The sequence below is a fragment of the Arvicanthis niloticus genome, chromosome 24 (genome assembly GCF_011762505.2).
Source record: "Arvicanthis niloticus isolate mArvNil1 chromosome 24, mArvNil1.pat.X, whole genome shotgun sequence".
In the NCBI taxonomy this organism is placed as follows: Eukaryota; Metazoa; Chordata; class Mammalia; order Rodentia; family Muridae; genus Arvicanthis; species Arvicanthis niloticus.
Window position 1 is genome coordinate 4,197,274 of NC_133432.1, and position 21,228 is coordinate 4,218,501.

At 51.3% G+C, this 21,228-nt stretch overlaps 1 protein-coding gene across 1 annotated transcript in view; it reads left to right on the plus strand.

Moving 5' to 3' along the window:
- The first annotated feature begins 12,253 nt into the window (after positions 1-12,253).
- Wscd2 (WSC domain containing 2) overlaps positions 12,254-21,228 on the plus strand; it is a 92,652-nt gene continuing 83,677 nt past the window's right edge. Inside the window, exon 1 of the mRNA XM_076922428.1 lies at positions 12,254-12,607. The gene's annotated coding sequence lies outside the window, so the exon portion shown is untranslated. The remainder of the gene's footprint in view (positions 12,608-21,228) is intronic.

The window sequence follows — 21,228 nt, forward strand, 5'->3', positions numbered from 1 at the left end:
GGCTGAAATGACCAGGTTCGCTGCAGCTCAGGCACCTAGGGATCTCATGCAGAGGAGGGGACCTAGTACCTAAGATGTCCACCTGTCTTCCGGTTGGGAGGCTGGAATGCAACAGCAGGTACAGACATTGCCCACTGCACACCCGGCTGTGGGAGGGAGTGGTTCCAGCCCCGCAGTGTAGATAGGGCACTGGTGTCTATAAGCAGTAGAGACTGGCAGAAGTAGGCAGATGTGGGGTGCACACTTGTGATCTCTACATTTGGGAGCCTGAGGTAGGAAGATCGCTGCAAATTAGATGCCAGCCTAGGCTATGTGGTGATTTTCAAACTAGCCTGAGCTATAGAGTAAGACCCTGTCTCAAACCAAACAAAACAACCCCCCAAAACAAAACAAAAACCAAACCAACCAACCAAACAACAACAACAGCAAACCCTTTAAAATAGGGATGGAGAGATGGCTCTGTGGTTAAGAGACTTGCTGCTCTTCCAGGGGACCCAGGTTTGGTTCCCGTTTGACTCACACTACCTTTAACCATCTCTATGTCTGTCCTGGTCGCTCACACTCGTAAGGCTTTGGGATGTGACATGTCCATACACTGGAAAGACATAGGTGTGAGAGGCTTTCCAGTTTTGAGCAAACGCCCCTCCCTCCCTGTGTGCTGTGCCATGTGACACACACTCACACACATGGACACATGGACACACACTCACACAGACACATGCACTTGCACACGTATATACATGCACATACACACACATGCACATACAGACACATGCACACCTGAATGCATACACACACTGTGCTGAGGACCAGACTCTCAGTCTCCATACCCACTTCAGCTGAGTGGAGAATCACACAAACTTTTGTATGCATCTTCCATGTGCAGTTGGGGATTATGAAACGAGACACATAACAGTCATGGGAGAGAAAAAAATAAGGAAAATAATTTGAAGGATTATTGAGTGCCAGAACCGAGAGTGATTGAACAGGATGTCTGAGAGGATTTCAAGCAGAAAGGTCAAAATCTGCAATTTAAATGTGGAGACGGGTGCCTTTTCCTGGTTATGGTTGAGGCTCCAATTAGTTGACACATGATGTGAAACAGTGTGTGTGTGTTGTGTGTCTCTGTGTGTCTCTGTGTTTGCGTATCTGTGTGTGTCTATGTCACTGTGTGTATATGTGTATCTATGTATCTGTATGTGTCTGTGTGTCTGCGTGAGTGTATCTATGTCACTCTGTGTGTGTGTGTGTGTGTGTGTATGTCTATGTATCTGTATGTACCTGTGTGTCTGTGTATGTGTGCCTGTGTGTGTCACTCTGTGTGAGTGTGTGTGTGTGTGTGTGTGTGTGTGTGTGTGTGTGTGTGGAGGGCCCTTGGGTTCGAACTCCATGTTTTGTTTCTGAGAAGGGTCTTTCACTGAGACCTGAGGCTACAAGTGTGGCCAGCCTGGTTGTCACTGAGCCCAGTGATCCTGTGTTTCCTCCTCCCCAGTCCTGGAACTCAACCTCACCACAATCAAGTGGTTCTGGAGGCTCTCGTGCAAGCCGCCTCCTCGGCCTGTTCTTTCTCTGTTTCTTTCTTTTCTTCCTTTCTTATTTAGTTTCATTGTTTGAGGCAGAGTCTCAGCATGTACTGCTGGCTCGTCTTGATCTCTCATTACACGAAGCAGGCTGACCCCAAGTCCACAGAGAGTCCAACCTGCCTTGGCTTTCCAAGTGGGAGACCCTCCCCATACCCAGCTTCTGGCTCTATTTTCTTTTTGCAAGATGCAGGAAGACACTCTTCTTGCAGAAAATCTCAAATGTGTCATCTCTTGATGATGATACTTTATTCTGTGGAGGCTCAAGCTCAGAGAGTTGCCACCAGGAGTCCTGCCAAGCCTTTGAAACAAACAAGGAACAGGAAGGAATCCACATCATGTGCTATGCATATTTATATTTTTACATATACACGCACACGGTACATATGGATATAGGGTCTGGGTTCTACGTGGGCTTTAACTGACTTTAAAGTGATTTCCAGCCAGGGGCTAAGTTTCCCCTGGAAAAAGTGAGAACCGGTAAAGAACAGATATCCTGATGTTTTAAAGCAGTGCGTTTGTTTTTCCCGCCAGTGTTTTGAGGGTTGTTGGCTATTAAAATTGTGTAAATTTAAAGTATGCACACTGGGACTAGAGAGATGGTTCAGTGGCTGCACGTGCTCACCACTCCCCCAGAAGACTGGAGTTCGGACCCCAGCACCCACACCAGTGGGCCACAAATGCCTCAAACTGCAGCTCCATATCAGCATCCTCAGTCTCTGTGGTGTGGGCTGGGGTGACGCTCAGCTTGCTCAGTGTGCACAAGGCCCAGGATTCCATGTCTGGCTAATCTAGCTAAGACAGCAATGTGAGACAATCACAGCACCAAGGCCAGCCAAAGCATTGAGCAGGTAGCTCAATGGCAGGCAGTCTGGCCCAACATCGGGACCAGGAGACCGGCTCGGGGTGCAAAGGGTCACAAAACACAACGAGGACCAGCATTTATATCCCCAAAGGCTACATATAAATAATTAATGAATAAACAAACAAACAAACAAATAAATAAAGCAAGCCAGTCATGGCAGTGCACACCTATAATCACAGCCGCGGAAAAAGCAGAAACAAGAGAATCCTTGGTGCCCTCTGGCCAGTCAGACTAGCGGAATCCTGAGTCTCAGGTACAGTGAGAGGCTCTGTCTCAAAAACGATAATGTAGATTGTGAGTAAGAAAGACGCCTGATGTCAGCCTCTGCTCTCTCTCTCTCTCTCTCTCTCTCTCTCTCTCTCTCTCTCTCACACACACACACACACACACACACACACACACACACACACACACACATAAATATCCAAGGGCAGGCATTTGCCTAACATACAAAAAAGGAGAAGGAGAAGAAAAAGAAGAAGAGAGGAAAGAAAGAAAGAAAGAAAGAAAGAAAGAAAGAAAGAAAGAAAGAAGGAAGGAAGGAAGGAAGGAAGGAAGGAAGGAAGCCTTTTCAGCCAGCCTTAAGCTCTGAGTGCACAGTGGTGCGTTAACCACAAGCACCACACACAGGCTGACTTACACCTGTCAGCTGGCTCTCTGCATCCACAAGCCACCGTGGTAGTGATTCCATTCCTTCATGAGTGTATGTGGCTTAGCCCTCCTGTGCCGGGCTCCTCTCATGTCATCTCCAGGATCACCCATGTCAGTGCAGACCACAGGACTCCCCTCTTCTTCACAGCTGAATAATACTCCACATCATCTGCCTCTTCTGTTTTCTGTATGCACTCCCCCACTGATGGACACTTAGGTTGAGTCCGTGCCTTGGCTCTCCTCACCAACGCTGTAACAAGTGTGGAAGTCCACTGTCCCTGCAGGAGACTGGTTTAATTTCCTGGACTATATCTACAGAGGTGTGGTTGCTGGGTGCAGCTCTGTGTTCCATGATGGCTGTATCAGTTCACATTAGCTCTGGGGTTCCCTGTGCCTTCCAACACTCGACTTTTGCTTTTGATGCCATCATCCTAACGGGGTGTGTGTGTGTGTGTGTGTACATGCTCCTGTGTGTTTGTGTATTTATGTGTGTGAGTATGTGTTTGTATGTATGTGTGAGCATGTGTGTTCACACATTTGTGTATGTGTGTGAGCATGTGTGTATGCACATGCTTGTATATGTATGTGTGTGAGCATGTATGTGTGTACACATGCTTATGTGTGTCTGTATGTGCATACATGTGCATGTGAGCATGTGTGTGTATCTGTGTGTGTACTTCTGTGTATGTATGTGTGCTTGTGTGTATGTGTGTGTGCCTGAACATTCATGAAAGAGAGAGAGAGAGAGAGAGAGAGAGAGAGGCTGCACCACCCTGGTATTTACTTTTACCCTACGCTGACTAATCCTGTCTGAACCTTCCCATACAAATTGGTTGTGTGCACATCTTTTTCAAGAATCCTTGCCTATTTCTAATTGAATGATTTGTCTTCTTGCTCCAGGCTGTTTTAAATGCCACTTAATTTTATTTTAAATAGTCTCGTGTGCCTAGTGGCTACTGTACCTGACAGCCCAGCTCCAGTCCAAGGGCTCCGTGCTGGTAAAGGGCCATACGTGTAGCTTCCAACACTGACCTTGTCACTCAGCAGAGAGCCTGGTCTACACTGGGGTCTCAGTAAACATCTGTAGATGACACTGTGATGTGCTATAATCGGAGAAGGGCTTCAGCCACCAGAGAAGTCTGTGGCTGTAAGTCACGGAAATCTACCCTGAACTTGAGCCTACCAGACCCCTGCCAATCGCCTCTTTTGATACAACCACAGAAGGTGAGGGACCATCACAGGCCTCTTGGGATCTCCAAAGTCCAGGATCACTGAAAATATACCTGCTTCCCATCAACGGAGTTCCCTAACTAGCTAAACACGTCCTGGACTAATAAGTATAACTGGGGCTAAGGGGGCTAAAGATGGTGCAAGAAGGCTCACAGGCATGGCCGTGAACTCAGGTCTGGGGTTCTGGGGTTCACTCTGGCCCAATGGTAGTTCGAGGTCAGCCTGGTCTACAGAATGAGTTCCAGGACAGCCAGAACTACACAGAGAAACCCTGTCTCGAAAAACAAAAAAAAAAAAAAAAAAAAAAAGAAAAGAAAAAAGAAAAAAAAAAAGAAAAGAAAGAAAGAAAAAAGAAAAAGAAAGGGCAAGGGAGCTGGTGCATGCTGGGTAGGGAGATGGGAGGAAGGCAAAAGGGTTCCCAGCATATACAAAGGTCAGGTGGTGACTGTGGAGATGCAGGTGGAGCCTTCAAGAGAGGGACCTGGTGGAAGCAGAGCAGGAAGGGGACTTGAGGCCAGACACAGAAGTCTCTGGATACTGGGGAAGCAGCTGGGCTCTCAGCTATGGGTACCAAAAGGTCTCTGGGAAAGCTTTTGCAGGGACAAGATGTGGCCTCCATTTTCTTCAAGGATGAGAGACATCTCTGGTTCTGACAGAGCAGGTGCTCCCTCTCTGGCTCCTGCCTGCAGCTGGGCCTTGGCTGGCTTTGAGTTCCAGCCCTGTGCTGGACATCAGACAGGCAATCCAACTTTCCCCAAGCCTCAGTTTTCCCATCTGGAAAGTGGGGTGGGAACATGTCCTTGGCCAGCAGTCGTAATGTTGCAAGGCAAAGCAGACACGATGGCTCTTGGTGGGTAGACATCAAACTTCCATGAGACCAGAGCCAGGAAAGTATTGCCTTTCACCAGAAGTTCACCAGAAATGGTTTGAAGTGGAAACTTCTAGTTTCTTTGGAAAATTAGTTATGTCAGATGATGGTTTGCTGGGGCACACAGGTGAAAAAGGATGTCTTGCTAAACAAACACGTGAAAGATTGCTTTCCTGAAGCAGACACAGGTGAAAGCCTGTCTTGACATAGCAGACACATGATGAAGGACCTGTGATGAAGGCGTATAAATATGACCCCACAGGCCGTGGGAGAGGCGCACTGAGCCTTGGTTTGCTTTACTCCGCCTCACTATTCTTTGATAAGGACACACATGTATGTCTTGCGTGGCACTGAACTCAACTTATGGTAACGTTGTCATTGAGAGAAACTTGCCCAAGAACTGCCCATGAGGTTCCTGGGGCAGCTTGCTGCCTCCATGGCCTCGCCTTAGGCTGGTTGGCGAGCCTGGTCATTCCTTCAGGATTGAACTACAGCTGCCTGGTGTCTGCTTGCTGTAAGCACTGGAATGTAGCTGTCAGTTTGTGCCTGGTGTCTGCCTGCCTAGAAGACTGGTCTGCAGCTGCTGAGTCGTATTTGGTGTTTGCTGTGGGACTGAATTGCTGAGAAAGAAGATCAAGCTCGCCCCCAAAGAATACTGCTGAACAGGTCCACTTCCCCCATATCCTAATAACTTTTCTCTTCCACTGCCTCTACTGGGTGGTGGGCTAGAGAAGAGATTGAACCCCCATTAAACATAGGTTGCAAAATACTTATGCCTACAATGGTTCCCAAGTATATTCACTCAGAGAAGGGGTGACGAGTGAGGACAGGAAAGATGGCAGCAGCCCTGTAACTAGCTACACTGACTGCTGTCAAGTCCAAGGTAAATATTCAGCAGCCTAGGGCCCATGGTTCTCTTTCCTCTTGAGAGACAGGTGTGTCCAAATTGGAAGATGCCCGAAAGCCAGTCCAGTGTCTCTCTGGAGAGAAAGGGGTCTCTGGGGTTGACTCATGAGCCTGTCCCACCAGGCACAAGTCCCTGTGGAAAATCTCCATGAATAATCAGGACATCCCAGGCCTGACACCTTCATGCTCTATGGTTTTGGAGAAGTCCCTTTACCCTTGGGGCCTCCTGCATCTCTATTTACAAGGTGCAATTAAATCAACAGATCTGAAGGCCACATGGTCACACGGCTATTACTGCAGCTAGGGTCCCTAACAACGTGGAAATCCCCTGGAGGACGCTATCTGTGACAGTAAAAGAGGCCTCCTTCTGGAGCAGGCTGCGGCAGGGTCTAGTCACTGAGGCTGCCACTCTCTTAAAGGGGTGCGGCTGCTTCTCGGTGGTTACTACTGGTTACTACCGACCTCGTTTAAAGCAGATATGACCGTTCTCTTTCTTCATGAGTAAACTGAGCCCAGAGTACAGGATGACTTTCCTAAGGCCACATGGCGAGGTCTACCTGAGTCTAAAACTTGAACATCTTGACATCTGACGTCTTGAGTCCTCATTTGTATCATTAAAATACTCCATCTAGGATGCAGGAAATGCGTGTCAGTCAACAGTTGCAGGTTGGCCAGAAGCATCTCCCCAGCAACTACTACAAGCTAGACTTGCTTTGGGGACAAGATACCCTTCCCTGATGCAGTTTAGGGACCAGTGAAGAAAACAACCACCACATGGAATAAGTACAAGTGTCCAAGAAATGCTCTGTGCATCCCCTCCGACCCTCTGGACACCGCCTGCTCTGGTGATACTGGGGAATGCTAGTATGGACCAATCCCCTTGACCCAAGGCTCTGCCCACTGGGCAGTCTGCTCTGTGGCTCCTTTGGCATAGGGGGTCCTCCTCAAAGCCCCCCACACACACACACACTGTCTCCCTCTTTCATTTTCCATCCTACCCTCGGTTCTTCCCTCTCTCTCTCTCCCTCCTTCCCCCATTCCTTCATTCCTTCCTGCATCCTTCCTCTCCCCTCCCAGATGCCTGACCCAAGTGACAGCCTGAAGCCCTTCCCTGCTCCCTCTGGCTTCTTCCCCCTTCAGCCTCCACACACCCCGTGTAGATGGATGCAAGGCTGCTGGAGGCCTACTCACAGTGGGGCCTGATGACAGAGGTAGGAAATAGGAAAAGTCCCTCCTTAGGACAGGTGTGTGAAAACCGGTTCAAAGCCAACAACCTCCTGAGGACAACTCCTTAGAGCATTCTGGGCCTCAGTTTCCTCCCTTGCCCTTCCTGGGGCTGCGGGGTGAGACTGGATCAGATGATGGTTCTGAGGGGTGAGCTGGCCGTGCCTCTTGCCAGGGCATAAAGTTCCAGTGAAAGGCAGGCAGGTTGGGGCCAAGCCCACCCGGGTGTTCTGTGCTCTCACAGATTCCCATGATCCTCCTGCAGAAATCAGACCCTAGGGCCCTGGCCCTATTCTTTCTACCCACAGGGTGGCCCCAGCCAAAAGGCCTCCCTTACAGATATTCTGGCTACAGTGTGTGGTGTCACGGTGGCCGGTGCCATTATCTGGTTCATTTGATCCCGGGAATCTGCCAAATCAGATAATTTGGGCGGCCAGCCGGTCTCTCTGGATCACATGTCCCATTCCTGGCCCTCCCTCGTCCCCACCTGCCCTGGCTCCCCGAACACTATCCCCCTTTCAGGTAGCTCGAAATGAGCCTGCCTGAGGTGGGCGAGGGAGGTCGTTTAGCCCTGCATACACCCTTCCAATCAGTTAGCCCAGCCAGGGTAACGCCTGTGTAGCCAAGAAAGGTTACACTGTAACCTGCAAATGCTTTACACATAATAATAATAATAATAATAATAATAATAATAATAATAATGAAATCAGTAGGAATATGGGTCTGGGTCAAAGAACACAGCTACAAACCCAGCCAGTTCTCAGGACACAGCCACAGAGTCCCGATTTATCGCCCAGCATCTTACAGCCTCCTACTCAAAGTGCGACCCCTGTCTCAGTTCTAGAGCTTCTGACCTCCATATAGGAATGGCAGTGGATGTGGTAACAGTGGTTAGGTGTGGCTCCTTTTGTCTGAGATGATGTCTGTGACCTTCATCTGTGTGCCCCTGAGAGCCACGGCTCATTCCTTATCTCTGCTGTATACTATTCCACCAGAGGAAGCCGGTGCTGTGGAGCTATAGTGTATCCCACAGCATTCGCGAGTTAAGACATAAACCTGTGTGTTAAATTTGTTAATTATGTTTCTCATCGCTGTGTCTGAATACCCAAGGAGCAGCTTGGGGGAGGAAGGCCTTCTTTTGACTCACAGGTTAGAGGGATAGAATAGCCCATCACTGTGGAGAAGACATGCCGGCAGGAGCAGGTTACATTGTATCCAGAGTCAGGAAGCAGGGAGACCAGACAGGAAGTAAGGCTCTGGACCCTCAGGAATCCATTTCCTTAAGCTGTGCTTTACCTGAAGGGCAGCTGGGGACTAAGTGTTCAAACACAGGAGTGATCGGAGAGGTTTCACATCTAATTCGCAACATTAATATCAGAGGTGATGCTGTTCAGAAAAATACAACAGAAAGGATGGCTTTGGGGATGGTGTGTGGCTTAGCTAGCGTGGCCCCAGACTGATTGATCGGGACTGATGGCCAGTACCTCATAAACTCAGCAGGTGATGCATTCTTGTAATTTAGAACTCAAGAGCTGGAGGCAGGAGGATCAGAACTTCAAGGTCACCCTCAGCTACTTCGTGGAAGCTTGGGATAGCTGCAACCAAAATTAAAAAGAGAGAGAGAGAGAGATGTTTCAGAGGCCATTTCACAATAAATGAGCCCTAAGTACATTAAAATGCCTAAAGGCAAGGCCAGGTGTATTGAATCCTAGCACTGGGGAAAGTGAGGCAGGAGGATCACAAGTTCAGGGTTAGTCTGGGCTACAAGTGAGACCTTGAAACAACAACAACAACAAAATTAAATAGGGTATTGGAGGTGGCTCAGTAGATAAGACACGGAGCCCCAGGGACCCAAATTCTAATCCCTGGAACACATGTAAATCCCAGTTCTGTAAACACCCCAACTGGTGTGTCCCCTCAGCCTCTAGGATGAACTTTCCTGTTTGAACTTAGTATGTTGCCCAGGCTAGCCTTCAACTCTGGCTCCTCCTGCCTCAGCCTCTGGGATGGCAGTTCTCTCACCCCGCTCGGCTCTCAACTACCACGGACATCACTCTGATCTCAGGTCACACAGCTCCAATGCCTAATACATGCATAGTCAGCAGTGTGGCAAGCTGTTCACAGATGCCACTCAGTCTGCCCACAACCCGAATGCACTGGGAACCGTTACCACTAGTTTTAGAACATGGAAGCCCAGAGAGGTTAATTAATTTTCCCCAAGGCTGCCCAGCTGTCAGGTGTCAGGGCCAGGGCTCGAGCTTCATCCCAGGAGTAGCTGGCCCCACAGTCCTTGGTCACCAGGATAGTCTGAAGGCCATTCCCCTCCCTTCACGAGAACAATGCCATCAAAGGGAGTTACTCACTGCTGGACACGGCCCTCTCCAGTCTCACACATTCTTTCCTTTTGCCTTAGCTACTCCCAAAATTAGAGCAAATTCTATTTTTAGAGGCCATCCCTCGAATGGCAGAGACGCATGGGCTGTGTCTATTCTGTGGACGTCGCCCAGAGGTGGTGTCTGATCTTCCACTGAGAAACTCTCTGGCGTCACCATTTGATCTTTCTGATTTCTTTCAAAGGCAAGGAGTCTGCTTGCATCTCTTTACTCTAGCAGCTGACTTTGGTCAGAAGCCCCACGCCCAGGTCACAGCGGGGGGGCCCGGGGACCAGAGCACAGCCAGCCCTCAGCCCCTCAGCGGTAGGGTTCAGAGAACCAGGCTCCAGTTCCTTCCTTCCCACACTGATGGGTCTGTGCTCTGCGAACCCCACAGCCCCTGCTCACATTCCACAGCCAATCTTGCGAAGACCAGCAACGTAGGAGTCCTGGCTGCTCTCACACACACACACACACAGGGGAAACAAGAATGGGTTGAGGAGACCCGTCAGCCTTAAATTATCTGTGAGGAAACTGGGAGAGACTTTTAACTGAGTGTCTTAGGGGTATGATCGTTGTGATCAAACACTATGACCAAAGGCAAGTTGGGGAGGAAGGGGGCTTATTCGGCTCACACTTCCACATCCCAAGCATTGGAGGAAGTCAGGACAGGAACTCAAGCCGGGCAGGAACCTGGAGGCAGGAGCTGATGCAGAGGCCATGGAGGGGTGCTGCTTACTGGCTTGCTCCTCATGGCTTGCTTAACCTGCTTTCTTAACCCAGGACCCCAGCCCAAGAATAGCCCCGCCCACAATGGGCTGACCCCGCCCACAATGGGCTGACCCCGCCCACAATGGGCTGCACCCTCCCCTATCAATCACTAATTAAGAAAATGCCCTACAGGCTTACCCACAGCCGGGTCTTACGGAGGCATTTTTTTTTTTTTTTTTCCCAACTGAGGCTCCTCATTCTCTGATGACTCTAGCTTGTGTCAAGTTGACAGAAACCTAGTCAGCGCACTGAGGGAAGGGGGATGTACCCTGAACATGGTTGGTTTCATCCCCTGGGCTAGAATCCCGGACAGAAGAAATAAGAAAGCAAGCGGAGGACCTCATTCGCCTCTGCTCCCGGTCTGTGGCTCTCATGTCACAGTGCTTCCCCTCCCTGAAGGACTCGGCAGCCAAAAGGGCCTCTTCGTTGGCTGCTTTTGCTGGCTGTTTTGTCGAAGCAACTAGAACGGTAAGAATCAGCAAACAACCAACGCAAAATGGGCAGGGGATTTGTAATTCCAGGCAGTGCTGATAAAGAGAAGAGTTGGGGGAGGCTGTGAGATTTCACACTAGTGGTACAAACATCAGTCGGCATCTTTACACACTTTGCCAGGCCTAAACTCACTCTCTAGACCAGGCCTGACACCCATTTTCTCTGAGGTGGCCATCGATACCGATACCGTGTGGTGGCCCACAACCTTCATATGGCCAGCATAGTAGGTCTGAGCTGCTCCTGTTCAGTTGGGGAAACTGAGGCAGCTTGGTCAGAGCCATTCAGGCAAAAAACAGCTAAGGGGGTTGGGGGAGGCACTTGAACCCAGTTCTGTTTAGCTCAACAGTCAAAACACACAAAAAGAAACAAGATCTCGGGCTAAGAAGGGGGCTCCGTGGTTATACTTGCTCTGCAAGTTTGAGGGCCTGAGTTCAAATCCCCAGTAGCCACATTAAACAATAGCTCACCCTGTAATCCCAGTGGCCCTGTTAAGACATGGGAGGGGAAAGGTGGGAGAACCCAGGGCCTTCAAACGGCTATCTGCAAACACAGAAGTGGACAAGAGACCACCACCTCAAGCAAGGCAGAGGCTAAGGACTGACACCTGAGGTTGTTCTCTGACCTCAAACAAGGCACGGCGTCACACAAGTTCATACGTGTGGGCTCACCCCCACAGGCATGCGCAGGTGCACATGTAACACGTGCACACACACACCCCCCCACACACACACACATAAAAATAATTTACACCTGAGCCAGATGTAGTGGCTCACACCTTTAATCCCACCGCTTGAGAGGCAGAGCTAGGTGGACCCTTGTGAGTTCAAAGCTAGCCCGCTCTACATCCTGAGTTCAGGACAGCCAGACCTGCGTAGAGAAACCCTGTCTGGGGTGGGGAGAAGTAAATAAATAAAATAAAATGAAAATATTTATGCCTAGGTTTTTTCCATTCGCCCTTGGACCTAACCTGGAGGCAAGCTAGATCTGCAAACCAGGAGCCCCTGTGTTCCACTCGTCTGATGCTTCTGAGGCCCCTCAGAGAACCTCAATGGAAGTCATCCAGGAGCCGGAGTCACACAGCCAGAAATCCAACAAGCTCAGAGAGGGAGTGTGACAGCCCAGAAGCCACACAGGCAAAACTCGGGGCCTGTTAAAACAACACGCTGAACACCCATCAACAAAACTGTCCTTTGTTGGATTTCTTTGAGCTGCCTGCCGGGCGGGCTCGGGGCCAAGACTCCAAGCAGCGGCAGCCAGCGCGCACCACGCTCACGCCAGGCGCCGGCCCTTCGCCCTGTCTCGGTGCATTGCATTTCGCTGCAGCCCAGGAGCGGGGCTCAGCGCACTGCACAGCCCGGATCCCAGGCCTGCGGCGGGCGCGGCGGGAGGCCGGGACGCAAGGAGTTAAGTGCGGGCGGCCGGGCCGGGCTGCGGGGAGGTGGCGGGCGCGGGAGCTCGGGCTGCAGACTGCTCCAGCAGGGCCGGGAGTGCGGGCGCCTGCTCAGCCCCAGCCTCATCCCCCGGCCTCAGCCTCGCTCAGCCCCAGCCCTGGCTCCGCGCTCCGCGCTCCACGCTCCACGCTCTGGGCTCCAGGTTTTCTGCTCCGCGCTGCGCCCTACCGGGCACGGAGAGCTCGGCGCATCCCCAGGTAAGCAGCGGCCGCGGGTCCCCAGCGAGCCCCAAGCTGCAGAGAGGTGACAGGCGGCTCCGGGGAGATGACAAACTTTCCTCCGGCCGCGGACGCGCGTGGGGACATCCCTGGGGCTGCCGGAGCAGCGGGGGGCCTTGGATCACACTCATACACTCCGCTGCCGGGCCAGCTTCCAGCCTGGGGAGAAGGGGCGAGCGGTGCCTGTGAGCCGGCCTTGGGGTGGTGCCCGCACTGGGGAACCAAACGGCAGCCAGGGCCCCACAGCGTGGGCTCTGTGAAGCCCACTTTGCAGATTGGCTTCTGTGGGTCCTGAGGGGCGTGTGGTGGGAGAGAGCCACTTGCCCCCGTCTAAATGCCAGCAGGCCCAAGTGCCCTTCCAGGAGACCCTCGACTCCTTCCCAGGGCCCCAAGGGGCACACCCCACTCCTTGAGATTCCAGAGGAGCTGCCCCTTTAGGGAGAGAAAGAAAGCTTTTTAAAAAAAAAAAAAATCAGATAGAGCTGCCTGCACTCCTCAATGAGAGGAGCAGCCGCAGGGAAGGGGGCTGAGGGTACCCGGGCTGCTGGTGACCTCCTGTCCAGTCCGTAGCTGCCCACTCGAGTCCCTGAGGCTGTCTCAACCTAGAACACCGCTGCCTGTGGCCATAGCACCTTTCTCCCTAGTCAATGGACACTTCTGAGAGGCCACCCCTGTGTCTACATGGAGGACATCACCGTCTTCCATTCCTGCCTGGGGCTGGGGTCAGGGACATACTGGTTGATCTTTGGTAGGCTTGATGTCCCCTAAAGACATAGTGGACAGTCTCTCTTCTAGCCTGGCCAAGAGTGGTATTTGGAAGTAAGCCCTTGGCCATGGATCGGCGTCCTGCTGGAGCTCGGTGTCTTCCTATGGGGAAAGCCTTGTTGGGGGTTCTTGAGCTCTTGGGCTGGTGAGTGAGATTCTAAAGACTTCCTGCCTAGGCTTAGGATTCTGATCTGAGACCAGAAGCCACTTTCCCAGGCTTGCCCAAACCCACGTACTCCTCCAGGGTGTCAAAGGGCTGTGGTGGATATCTTTGGGGAAACTGCAGCTCTGATTCATTCAGGAAGTGGCTTCAAACTTGCCTTTGACTTGCTGTGTAACCTATGTCCAACCACTAACCCTCTCTGGGCTACAGTGGCCACTTCTCTAAGAATGAAGAGATGGCACGTATCCTCAGAGATCTTCATTCAGGCCACTGTGTGGCCCTGAGCAATGTGACCGATGAGATCCTCAAAATTTTGGGGTGTGTGTGTGTGTGTGTGTGTGTGTGTGTGTTGCACATTAGTGTTTAAGAACTCAGGTCTCAAAGTAGATCTGAGTGGCCCCTGGCCACTCCCCCACTGTAAAGTAAGAGTTCCTTGTTCCTACTTTGGAATGGTCCTGTGAGTTGTGAGCACTCATGAGCTGATGTGGGAGCACTCGTCACGGTCTTGCAGAGTACTGGAGCACTGGGGATGCCCATGTGATGGTCTTGTGCATGGATCCTGGAAACCGTTTCCCAAGGGAGACTTTCCCTGGACCTGAGAATCCTCAGCTGGGGCCAGGGTATTAGGTCTCTCCAATTGTAGGATACCTGCAATCCCCGCCCCCTCTCTGCTTCCTTTTAAAACCACTGCTGGACCAGCTGCTCCCAGTGGGGAGCCCAGGGCAGTCTGGGAGGGCTGGATGCACCCAGCTGCTGCGTCGTCATGACAACGGGAGACGGAGGTAAGCTGTCTCCATGGCTTCAACTTTGCAGCTGTCTAGGGACCCAGAGCAGGGACATTCTGTCTGTTCCGGGTCAGGCATTTAGTCTGCCTCGGGGCTGGGCATGCCAGGCTGCCGTTTCTGGTGGAAGAGTGTTTTCTGGGTCTGTGGTAGGGGTGGGGCCTAGTCAGAGATATGCAGGGAGCGGGCAGTGGGCAGTTTCTTTCTGACTGGTTGTAAAGCTTGCACGGGTAGGGAGCAGAGTTTGTGCCAGCCACTGTGGGCAGAGGTGCAGCTTAGGGATGGAGCCACCACACACTGGTAGAGTCTGCAGGGTTGACTTTCTGAATAGAAAAAAAGAAGAAGAAGAAGAACAATTTGCTCTCCAAGTGGACTAGGGTAGAAAGCATCTCGACTGAAGCCATGTGCAATCTCTGTAGCCGTGTGCACTGCAGCCGGGTGCACGTACAGTCATGACTGTACCAAGCATGTGTGTAGTGAATAGCCAGGGTGGACTTGACATCTCATGAGTGTGTGCCTGTGGGTTTATGAGTGTGCAAGCCGCATGTGTGCCTCGGAGAGAACAACTACTCGTGAACGTGCATGCGCGTGTGTGCCCATGCACGCAGGGATGTGAGGTGAGTGTGCGGTGCAGTTAGGGACACTCGTATCTGTGTGGATTTCAGCATATCCAGGTTTGTCTAGGCATGTTTAGAGCCACAGCCTGACACATCGGCTCATCCCTCTCTGGGCGTGTGTATATTTCTGCATTCAAGTGTCTGCAAGTCTCTGCACATGATTTCCGACCCTTGCGAGTGTCCTGTCTCTGCACATGTGTATGTTTCTATAGGTGTATGCCTCTGTCTTGCAGTGCACACTGTGTGTACACAGACATACGCGTGAGTGTGTGCATGCGCGGAACATTGCATGCTTAGTTGTATCACGCGTGTGCACGTGTGTTTCCTAGTGTGGGCATCTTCGGTGTCCATTTGAGTATGCCTGTGTTCTCTGGAGTGTCTAACTTTCACACACATCTCTTGTGGGTGAGTGAGCTTCTGGATGTATGTACCAGGGCTATCGGCTTACAACATCTTGTATGTTATTGCAGTGTGTGCCTGTGTATGGCCATGTGACTTCTGCATGAGCAGGGGTGTGTGTGTGTGTATCTGAGTGGCTGTGGAGGTGCAAACTTGTGCAGAACAGGATGACTATGACCGGTGCTTCCAAGCCTGAGCTGTGACACCTCTATCATGTGCCTCATTCTGGGCGCCCTGTGAGAGCCAGTTTACCTGTACCAGCTCTAAGCTTCCTGGGCTGATGCGCGTGCCCCGGGCTCTCCAGAGCACACTCCCAGTTTCCCTCATCACCCACATGTCCAAGACTGTCTTGCCAGAAGACTCCACCTAGCACTGTTGCTGCGCACACCCGCAGATGCTGGGAGCACAGGTATGCATTCAGGCAGAATGTCTGAAAGCGGGCAGCTCGGGGGAGCTGAACAGCTCCACAGCGCTTCTAATTAGAAGCGACTTGTTTTCCTTAAATAAACAAATCAAGTGAGGGAAGAAATTGCCAGAGATTAATGGCTCCCCGGAGCAGGTCCAGATGTTTGGAAGGTGGGAATCAGGGTGAAGCGGGAGTTGGGTCTTTGGTCCTGGGGACGGAAAGAATGCCTGCTGAGGGTCCTCCTGGCATGGGGGGTCAGGGCAGGGTGAAGAGGAGAAGCTGATGAGGACCAGGCTCTTCCCCAGTCTGGCTGCTGTGGGGTTATGGGATACATGTGTTTCTGACCCCTTCTCCAATGTTGGTGGCCTTGGCCCTGAGACCTCATTTTGCTCTTACTCAAGGGGCGAGCGGTCTTCACAGCCTCAGCCCCATGGTTGGACTCAACCCCGTGACTGTCACTGCCTATTAAAGGAGGTAGGACTAACAGTACATGTGGCCTTGCTTAGGCCTCATGGAGCCCAGGCGCTTGCGTGTGTGTGTGTGTGTGTGTGTGTGTGTGTGTGTGTGTGTGTAGCTGGCTGACAGGGCTCCTGTAAGGCCTCTGCTGCCTCCCAAGCCCGGTGCCAGCCTCAGGGAGGATCAGAGCTCAGCCTGGGCAGAAACAGATGAGCTGGAGAGACCACGAGGGCTTGTTTGATGTGCATCATTGTTGTGGTCCTGACAGGGTGACATGGTGGCCACTAAATAGCTTTGACTCCTGACCCTGTCTGATCCTAGTGTTCTATATAGAACCACACAGTGTGCTGCTCGCTGTGGCCACCCTGGCCCCACCTTCTCTCTGCTCAGACCAACACAGTGACACTCAAGATAGTGCTTACTCAGCTCACACCACGTATGTCACACACACAGCACCCATCACTCACGGAAGCCCTGTGAGGCAGTTTCTGTTATGGTCTCTTGTGAGCTTCAAAAGCGTGTGTTGATTATCTGGATCACACGACCCAGAAAAGGTCTTCCTGAGGCCTCACAGAAGCCACCCTGTGTCAGAGAGTGCGTTTTAAATATGATGTCATATTGCCTCCCCAGCGCCGGAAGGCAAGTTTGACATAATGGATGTCAGAGTCGTGAGGCCTTTTCCGATTAGCTCACCTGAGGGATATGTTGGTGGGTATGAGTCATGGCACAGAACAAGCCTGTGTTTGTGTGAATGTGGGGATAGCGTCCCATCCACTCATCAGCCCATCCCCTACCCACACACCAACCCATCTTTCCATCTACCCACCCATCTGTAGATGCAGCTGTCTGTCCATCCATCCATCCATCCATCCATCCATCCATCCATCCATCCATCCATCTGTAGATACAGCTCTCTATTCATCCATCCATCCACCCACCCACCTATCTATTATCTATAGATATTTGTCTATCCATTTATCTACCCATCATCCCTCCACCTGTCTGCCTATCTGTCTGTCATTTTGTTCTCTGTTCATCCATAGACACATGTGGATACAGCTGTCCATCCATCTATCCATCCATTCATTCATCCATCCATCCATCTGTCTGCCTGCCCATCTGTCCATTTGTCCATTCATCTGTCCATCTGTCTGTTCATCTGTCCATCCATTATTCATCCATCTGTCTGTCCATCCACCCATCAATCATTCACTCACATATACATCCATCCACCAATCCATCATCCACCCATCCATCTGTAGATACAGCTGTCAATCCATCCGTCCATTCATTCATCCATCCATCCATACATACATACATCCATTCGTCCACCTGTCGGTACATCTACCCATCAATCATTCACTCACATATCCATCCATCCATCTGGTGTCAGTATTTGCTGATCCCGGTGCTTGCTCAGGTTCCTCTAAGTGACATGTTCTGTGATGACCACAGAAGTTACAGGGGTGAGATTCCCAGCTCTGTAAGGGTGTAGGCTCTGAAGGGATCTGAGGCAGGACTGTCCAGTCTTCACCCTTCCTGGGAGGGTCCCTGGTCCCACAACACAAGGCTGTTGTAATGAAGAAAATGTTCACCAAGCCCTTTGTGAGTGAGTACCTGGCACAGTCCATGCCACAATAAATGGCAGTCCTCCCCTCACCTTTACAGAGCAGACAAGCCAAATGGCATAACACAAAGCTGTCCTGGGAGGAGCTAGGACTCCAGGACCCCAGACAAGATAACCCTGTTGCCTGCTCTGAAACCAGTCTTCTCAGATCAGGACTTTTCATGCTGGGAAAGCCCCTTCACCTCAGGACAGCCTCCTCAACCCAGCCCCAGAGGAGGTACCAGACTCTGCTCAACAAGAGTGCAAAGAACAGAAAACTGGTAAATCGGGCTTATGATCTGGTTTTTGTAAATAATATTTTATTGGCACACAGCTATGCCCACTCATTTGCATGCCCTCTGTGGGGGCTCTGAGCCACGCCTGGCAGGGCTGGTAGTTGGGACAGAGAGTATAGGAGAGTAGATGGGCAGTAAATATAGCCCACTGTGTTTACTGTTTGGACGCTGCCAGAAAATATAATCACTGATCCCCAAACTCCTCCAGGTCCCCAAGCTGTGGCCGGAGAGAGGAGATGAAGCCAGCATTAATGAACTTGGCTGGATCACTGTGGATCAGGTGGCATGTGAGGTTTCTGTCCTATACTGGTGAGGTACCCAGAGGCCAGGAAAGGCTGGCCACCCCTGAGACTATGAGCCACCGGCTTCTTGAGGGATGGGAAGCAGAGATGAGATGGGGCTTCTCGGGGCCATTTGGATGGTGTGGGGAGGCAGTGGCTATGATGCAGGTGTCTGAAAGGACATCTGTGTCCCCTCTAGCTCTGACTCCAACATGTGTCAAGAGCCACAGAGAGTGGAGTACCCCAGCCCACGGGTACTGATTATCCACACTGGGAACTCGGCTGCTGGATACTACATCCCGCACTGATTCCTCTCTGCTCCGTGTGTGGTCCTGTGAATGTGAGGTTAAAGGGGAGTTCCTGAGTGGGGAGTGAAGGCAGGAAGCTCCTTCCAGCTTCGTCCGAGCAGATATGACAGCTTTGCATAGACCCCTTCCTCTGCATGAGCCTCAGTTCTCTTATTTGGAGAATGGAAGGGGACAGGTACCCAGGAAGAGGCTTCTACAGCCTGGTTTCAAAGGTCCCCAGCTCCCTTTCTACTCAGAATAGCTCTGAAGCCTCCTCTCCTGGAAGCCTTGCAGAACATCCTGATGCTTGTGTATCAGGATGGGGATGCCCTCAGAAATGGTGGTCACCATTGCTGGTGCCAAGATCAAAGCTCTGTTTCCACCACACTGGATCTTCATCTTCACTTTACAAATAGGACAGTAAGGCTCAGAGAACGTCACTCCCTTGCTCAGGGTCACACAGCCAGCAAAAGGCAGATCTGAGGCTTGAGCCCGGATATGTGTGACCCCAAGGCCTATGTCTCAGGTACCGTGCTTTACCATGAAGCCCCCGTTCACAGCAGACGTTCAAGGTGGAGGGGGTGAGCATTGAAGGAACTCTTAAGAAGTGTATCTCCGTGGCCGATGGTAGTGCACGCCTTTAAATCCCAGCACTTGGAAGGCAGAGGCAGGTAGATCTCTGTGAGTTTGACACCAGCCTGGTCTACAGATGAGTTCCAGGACAGCCAGAGCTGCATAGAGAAACCCTGTCTTTAAAAAAAAAAAGAAGAAGGAGGAGGAGGAGGAGGAGGAGAAAGGAGGAAACGAAAAAGAAGTGTACTTCCCTTCTGGTGTGTGTGTGTGTGTGTGTGTGTGTGTGTGTGTGCGCGCGCATGCACACGCATGCATGTGTTAGTGCGCGCATGTGTGTAGTTAGATATAAAAATGGCCTAGCCTGACTTGGTTTCCTAGAGCTGTCACCAAAACTGAATGCTGGGGAAGCATGGGTGACCACAAAATATAGAAGGTCCCCAAAGACAGAAAAGAGCAGCAACAAGGGCAGAGCTGAGCCAGGCTGGGCACCCGAGCTCTGGCCCTGTGGCTTCACAGCACAAAGCCCAGGGAGCTGCTGCACAGGGCAGAGGAAGTCACTGGGATTCTCCAGCTGCTTCCCTGTAGCCTCCACTTGGCTAAAGTGGCCTCATTGCCCCCTTCAGTGTGGCTTTTTGCAAAATGGCAACCTAGGCTCTGTATTGTTAATGCTTGCCTTGAGGGACTAGTTAAAAATAACAGTAATAAAACACTCACACACTCACACTCACACAGTCACACACTCACACACACTCATACTCACAGACTCACATACACTCACATTCTCACACACATAGTCACACGCTCTCATATTTACACACTCATTCACACTTACACACTCACATGCATGCATACTCTCACACACACATTCACACACACACTCTCATATTCACACTCTCACACTCTTGCACTCATATATACTCACACTTTCACACAATCACACACACTCTCATATTCACACACTCACATACTTTCACACACACACACTCACAGTCACATATTCACACACAGTCACACACTCATACACACCTACACACTCTACAACAGACTCCTCCTTTCCACTCTTGCATGTGTCACCATTCATTCTGAACACTCACCCGCACCTAAAGCACAAGAACCATGTCCCATGTCAGTGCCAGCGCCTGCTTGCTTCCTTTGCCCGCTGTTTCTCATAAGCTTGCTGACCTGGTTCTCAAGATGACCGCGTCTAGGAGTAAAAGAAGACCGTGTAGGATGGAGAAGGAGACACAGCTGGGCGTGACAGCCGGCAGCCCTGGGACACGGGTGGGTGAGGACTGCAAAAAAAAAAAAAAAAAAAAAAAAAAAAGACGCTGGAAAATGAGGCTCAATGCCAGGGGGAGCCTGGGTGGGGAGCAAAGGACCCACTGCGGTAGCGGCTTTGCAAGACAGCTGGTGGCCCTAGTGACAGCCCAGGACATGGTCAACCAGGGCAAAGAGCAGGGAGTCTGCACGGAAGGAGTCAAGCTACTGTGGGTGTCTGACATGGGGAAGACTCATCGACAGGTGATGCTTTGCTTTGGTGAAGTCTCCCACCCCAGGCTATACTGATAAGAGAAGTGGGCTCACAGCCCAGCCTCAGGTCCCCAGCATCCTGAAGCATCAGACGTGGCCAGGCTTAGATCTCAGCTCCATCATGGCAATGAGCGGGTGGCTGTCCAGCCTCCATGCCCTTCTCTGGACACTGGGTGCAGCTTCAGAGCTGGGGTTCAGTGGTAGAGCACTTGGCCGATATTTACAAAGGCCCTGGGTTCCATTCCAGTTATGAAAAGAAAACCCAAGGGGGGAGGGATAAGAGAGAAACAAATGAGGGAGGGAGAACAGGGGAGAGCATCTTGGCAGGTAGAATCTTAGATGGCCAAGACAAAGCTATAGAGAATACAAGCTCTGGTGTGAGAAGCTACACCTTCAGCTGACCCTGACCTTGGACCTGTGCTTATCCAAAGTGCTCATC